Genomic DNA, 5,742 nt, shown 5'->3' with positions numbered 1-5,742 from the left:
TTAGTTTCACTTTTAAGATCCACAATCATCTTTAAGCATATAAATTGATATAGTGTGTCCAATGATTTACAATAAAATTAATTCACTAATTTTAAATTAATTAATTACTTACACATATCTACAGAATAGTTTGCATTACTAGGATGCTCAAACTACCTTCAAAATTACTCTTGCACATGTTCTAAAGTCAGAGAGTAAATTTTAAACACCAAAATCATATGATTTTTACATAAGAAAATTACAAAAAAAAAGCTTATTTTTTAATTTCCAAAAATTATAAAAAAAACACAAAAATAAATCCTTAATTTTCATTAACCACGTGTCTAAATAATGGGAATAACTTATGTATTCAAAGCTTATGAGACAAGGATTCTAACTATATAAACTTCATGCTCTAAATTCGAATCATGTGAGAGAAATTCACGGTTAAAGTTTTATTTTTCAAGTTCGACTTAATATTTCTTCCTAACTTAATTGTCTTAATGATTATTTAAGTAAAAAGTATAAGCTAATATATTAATTGGAAGATTTTAAAAAAGAAAGATTAATTTAATCTATGTTATAATGAATTGAAATATATGGCAACAGATGAATTGTGAATTAATGATTTACAAAGATATACTCTCAACTTTATATTTATAACAAGCATTTATAATTAAAATGCTTAATTCTTTGGATCGGGCCTAAGTTCCATTTTCTTATTCTTAAGGCCCATGAAGTCCAATGGACATCTGTTTACTCATCTTATAATTTTAAGATTATGTTAAATTTTGAAGTAACCAAAAGGGGAAAAAGAAAGAAAGAAAAAATCCAAAAAGTAATTGGATTAACTAGTCCTTGCTTGGTTTGGATTATGATATCTCTATATAGAGAGAGCTAAAGGTCCTTTTGATCATTTCCCACTCTTTTTACGAAACGAATTGAAAGAAACAAATAATAGAAAAAGCTTGCATTTGCCATGGTTGATTCTAGTTTTAGGTACTTTTACCAAACAAGGGAAGGTGGACTTGAGGGTTATCAAATCCCAGAAGACTACGAACTTGAAGTTGTTGACCCTAATTTGCAGGAACGATTTCGTTGTTGCCATGCCTTGATCGATCGGGAGCAACCCGATTCCCCTGCAAGGTTGTTACAAATATTGGAGGCAAAACTGTTTCATCAAGCCGTCTAGTTACATCCCGTCTGGGCAGCCAGTCCCAGAATTGATCCAGACAAGCTGTAGATGCCTCATCTTGAACTTTACTGAATCCTTACTGAGAGATGAATCCAATGATGATCGAAGCAAGTTCCTGATTGTTGTGATGTTTGGACCATTGACGGGATGTGATGATGATGTTGAGATAGAGATAGAGGAGGAGACAGATAGCTGAAGACACAAAGGATGTGGAAGTTGGCTTTGGTAAGTCCGCCAGTGAAACCTTGGAGAACGTTTATCGTTTGGGTTGCGATGAATGTGTGATTTGCCTTGGAAATTTTGCTAAGGAAAAGGGAGCTAAGCGCATCCCCTGTGGGCATGTTTTCCATGAAAGCTGCATTGTTCGATGGCTAAAGAATAGTCACTTGTGTCCGCTATGTCGCTATGCCATGCCACTTGATTGACGAAGAGTCACTTTATTATTTTCTTTCTTTTTTGAGGGGTTTGGCTAAATCCCTTGTTTGTAATTCATGAAGCCACATAGACATTGAGTTTTGCTTCAATTACATACCTTGATTTTGGGTTTTTAAGCAATGCAATATCTTTTTCTTATTTTGAGAATTGATTATCATCTACTTGATAGAGGTTTTCCCCAGTTATTTTCGATACTCTGGCATCACTATTTTTCTCGGTATAATAGGCAGTAAGGTTTGCTCTAATCTATAAGATAATATATTAATAAGCAAAGTATCGATCTCTTAGAAAATAACTTTAAAAATTTATTAAGTATTAAAATTAAAATAATTTAGTTTTCTTCATATAATAAAAAATTTAATAACTAATTAAATTAAAAACTAGTCAAATAAAACTAAACTAATTAACGTTAATAATCAAAGCAAAAAAATAACTGAATAAAGACCAAATTGGAAAAGCCTAGGATTACAATATCCCTCCTACTTCATCTAAATCTTACCTCTCTCAACTTATTCCAATAGGTTGAATTGCTAACTTAGAGTTCTCAATTATTTACAATGCTCTCTCAAGTTTTTTATTAAATATTTACTTTAACGAAAACACTATATTCCTATGTGAATTAAAATTAAAATAGACTCATTAAGTTCAGGTTCTAATCGACCTACATATGACACATAGGTATATTTCTATCCTATACACAAATCAATTTATTCATTCAATCAAATAAATATGATCATATGCTATTCCAATCTTAGTCTATACTAAACTCTCTTTCTCAAGTTTGTTTAAGTTCTCAGACTAATTTAATTGGTGATCAAGCAATTAAAAGAATAAACAATTTTATTCCATTGAAAATTAGCAAGAAAAAGATTAAAAATTTAAATTACATATGAGTTCAATTACAATCCTAGAAAACAAAATTTAGCCACCCATAATTGCATAAGTAAATAAAAACATATGAAGGTTGGCCATCAATGTTAGCTTTAACATTATTATAGTTTTAATTATAACAAAATGATCAAAGTTTCTTGAACATTATTTGAGTGATCCTTGACAAGTTCTTGAAATGATTTAACTCACATACATTTATTCTTATATATACACAAGATTGACTCTTGAGGTTATTGAACAATATCTATAAACGTAAATGACTTAGGTGTATGAGTGCTTGTGATTCTCATTCATTAAAGTTTGATTTAAAGATTAATGAAAAATCTAGATGCACTCATTAAGGTGGAGTTTTAAATATTTTTTTTAATGATGACAAAAAAGGAGAGAAAGAAGACTAAGTTAAATAGAGTTTGATATGTCTTTATGTTTAATTTATGCGTTTGATGCTTAATTATGGTTTTGTTGAATATTATGTGCTAGCTATTGTGGATATTGAATACATCTTGCTTAGTTATTGTTGATCTTGTATATCTTGTTTAGTTATTATGGATATTATAAATATTTTATTGCAAATCTTAAAAAAAAAACCAAATACATTAACTAAAGGGGAGCAATCCTCATTATGCATAAATATTTGAAGCATTCATATTGAACATACACATTTCACTCTTAATCTAGGAATGTTTTGTCATCATAAATAATAAAAGAGAAAAAATGTTAACTCCATGTGTTTTTTATGATAACAAAACATTTCTATTCATTGGTGTCTAACTATATTATTTAAGTGTGCAAGAGAAAGCTTAAATTCATTAATATATTTGGCATTTGGAAAGCAAATCAATATGTTTGTTTAGTTGTGAGATGGGTTGATTGGTTAAACAAGCAAAGAAGAAAGAGTTTTAATGAAAACAGATTAGTCTTAACCGATTAGCACAAATCCTTAATTAATTACAGAAATTATGGGTGCTACACTGAGGTCAAACAGAAAGGTCTTAACTGGTTAACACAAGGTTTAATAAGTTAAGCGGGTGCTAGATGTAAAACAGAAGCATTTTAATCAATTAAAGGAAATGAGTTAACTGGTTAGAGGTCAAAGTTAAAGTGTCAAGCAGAGCCAAAATTCAAATTCAAAATATTAATGACCGTCCTAGGCGCCAAACCAAGAGATTTAAAGTTGAAGAATTCTTAATTGGTTGAAGCTCATTTTAAATCAGCTAAGGATGAATAGAAAAAGCTTCAATCAATTAAAGGGAACATTAATTAGTTGAAAAGAGGCTAACCAAAAACAGTGCTTGAAGGTGATTGAAAACATAAAGTTATTAATCAGTTAAAGTTGTCGTTAATTAGTTAACATAGAGAAACAAGGTGCAAGTCAGAGAAGGCTTAATTGGTTAAAGTCTGTCTTTAATCGGTTAATTAAGCACAAAAAGATAAAATAGTTGCTAAAAATGGCTAGTTTTTATCTCCAATGGCCAGAAGTGATTTTTAAGTATTTAAAACCTCTCCAACAGTAAAAAAATAATAGAAAGAAGCCATCTAAAGTGATTTTGAGCTTAGAATACTAAAAACCTTCTCTTTGCACCTGTATTTCACTCCCATCCTTTGAAAAAGTGTTTGAGCTTAACTTTGTACATATTAGATTAGCAAGGTAATTAATTGTACTTCATCTTTTCTCTATTCTCTAAGAGGTAGATTAAGCTTGGGTTAGCTTGGTTGTTGTTGTAGGTTCTAATTAGCTTTAGAAAAGTTAGTTTTGAGTTTTGATTGATCCGGTAAAAATCATTATTAAAGGTTATGGCTGAACCTATTAAAAGCCATTGTAAAAGCTTGGTGGAAGCTTGGGAGTTCCATTGATTTTAGTGAATTGGTTTGAAAGTCTTTGATTGGGAGATCAAGATAGTAAATATAGGTCAAGAGGAGTGAACCACCATAAATCATTGTGCTTTGTCAACTTTCTTTTATTTCCCTTCTATTCTTAACTCTTAAATCACTCTTCCAACAAATTTTAAACTTCCCTTATCAAATTTCCTCAATTAGTTCTTATGTTTCTTTATTTGAGCTTTAACAACTTAACAGGTAATCTTTTTTCTCCTTTTTATCTAATTTGTGCATATTAGAGAGCTTTCTAAGTTTTTAAATAATATTCTCATTCATCAATATAAAACTATAAAACTAAACAATTAAAATGCTAAGTATTGTAATTAATTACAAATTCACAATTAAAAATAAAAAAAGGGTAAAATAGCCTCACCCCTTATCTTTTAGCCATAATTGGACATGGGTCCATTAGTTTTCAAAATGGACAATACTCCCCAAACATGTAAATGACGTTAACGGATAAGTGTGAAATGTTAAAAATGCCTTTTTTCTTTCTAATCTCTTTTCACTATTTTCCTTTTTTTTAAGCCAGTCAGTAGTGTTTAGGAGTGTGCAAAGCTCGGTTCGGTCGATTTTGGTTCGATTTTTGGTAAAATCGATAAAAAAATTTTAAAGTTATAACCGATCGAATTGCATAGGATGTAAAATCGGTTTCGGTCGATTTTTAGGAACCATGGTTCGGTTAGGTTTTTAGGGTGAGTTTCTTCAATTTTGGGTTGACTTGGGCTGTGAAGGATCTATGGGCTGAAGTGGTTAAGGATCCATAGGTAGCAAACACAATGACATTAATTTCAAATTAATTTTTTTTGTTAAATAATTTGGTCTTTTTTTCATTTGACATGGGTCTTTTTTATTAATTCAAATAGTTATTTTAAGTCCATTTATTTATATGTAATCTTGTTGACCTATTTATTTATTTTTCATGTAATAAATAAACATTAAGCTTTATATAATAAGTAAACATTAGTTTCAAAAGTTCTATAATTAAATATGATCACAAAGAAATTAGCATTAATCTTCATACAATAAATAAACAAACAAGAGTTCCACAACTTAAAGCTTAATGACATAAATTACTAAATTTCAAAATATAGATCTTCAAGGCTCCAACTTCAATTTGTAATGATTTTCCAGAACATGCTCCTAAAAAGGTTAAAAGTAAATATATAACTAGTCTAAATATTTGTGGTAAGATAACCTAAATGAATTAGAAATGTAATATAAATATTGTATAATGCCTAATGATAACATTACTTGAAAATGTTAGTCCGAATCAGACTCAGACTCAGCTATTGGCTCCAACGCAATATTAGTCAACTCTAAAAAATAAAATAACAAATATGGTAAATTGATTTTTGACAAAT

Source organism: Theobroma umbraticum, unplaced genomic scaffold (genome assembly GCF_002168275.2).
Source record: "Theobroma umbraticum cultivar Fairchild unplaced genomic scaffold, ASM216827v3 scaffold_55.0, whole genome shotgun sequence".
Lineage (NCBI taxonomy): Eukaryota > Viridiplantae > Streptophyta > Magnoliopsida > Malvales > Malvaceae > Theobroma > Theobroma umbraticum.
This window is presented reverse-complemented; position numbering follows the sequence as displayed.